Genomic DNA, 997 nt, shown 5'->3' with positions numbered 1-997 from the left:
ATAGCCCAAATAATCTGTTCAAGATGAATACTAAGAAACAAAGAAATGCGCAAAAAAAAACACCTGGACCAAGAAATTAAAAACAAAAACTAATGAAAAAATTTCCACGAAAAGTATCACTGAATAACCTAAAAAAAAAATAACTGAATATTATGGAGCAAAAATAACAAAAATTGTACGGGAATAAAAACAGAAAAATGGAAATATGTCGATACGAAAAAGAACCATGGAGGAAAAAAACCCCGGAAAGTAAAATATCATTATCATCTCTTTAAATTATTAATTCACGTTATCAAAAACCCAAAAAGTTATATGGAAATAAAATTTAAAAAATACGAATGGAAAAGAAAATCTAAAAAAAAAAAATTTGGGAAAACATGAAATGGAATTTTTACACATGTCAAAAAAAGGGTTCAAAACCTTTGGGGGAGTGACCGAAGCATAAGTGTAACTAAGCACAAATTGAATCAACCCAAAATCCCTTTTTTACATTAAAAAAATTTAAAATTTTTTTAATTTGAAAAATACGAATAACAAAGCATCATTTGATAAATGTATAAAAAAAGAAAAAACTAATTTTGGAATTTTACATAAGATACGAATTTATAATGAACTCTGGGGGAAAAACCGGAAGAAAGGCGGGAAACAGGGGAAAAGGGAAAAAAAATGGGGGGTTATAACAGTCAAAATTGCCTTAAGATTTACTTGTTTTGAAAATAAGAAAAAAAAATTTAAAGCAGTATCAGACATTAAAATATTGAACGAACAATATTGAAATAGCTAAGGGGGGGGGAAGATGTGGAAGGAGAGGGGAGAGTTTTCAAAATATTGAAGGTAGGAAAGGGTTAAAAAAAAACGTTTTGGAGAAACCACCAATTTTTTTTAAGTATTTCGATAAATAATCCACTAAGATTATTAACCCAGCTAAAAAAATGCACAAAAAACAAAGCGAAATTTTTCGTCGATAAAGGGAGGGATCACTCGGCGTGGGCCCTTT

The sequence above is a fragment of the Penaeus monodon genome, chromosome 25, assembly GCF_015228065.2.
Source record: "Penaeus monodon isolate SGIC_2016 chromosome 25, NSTDA_Pmon_1, whole genome shotgun sequence".
Classification (NCBI taxonomy): domain Eukaryota; kingdom Metazoa; phylum Arthropoda; class Malacostraca; order Decapoda; family Penaeidae; genus Penaeus; species Penaeus monodon.
This window is presented reverse-complemented; position numbering follows the sequence as displayed.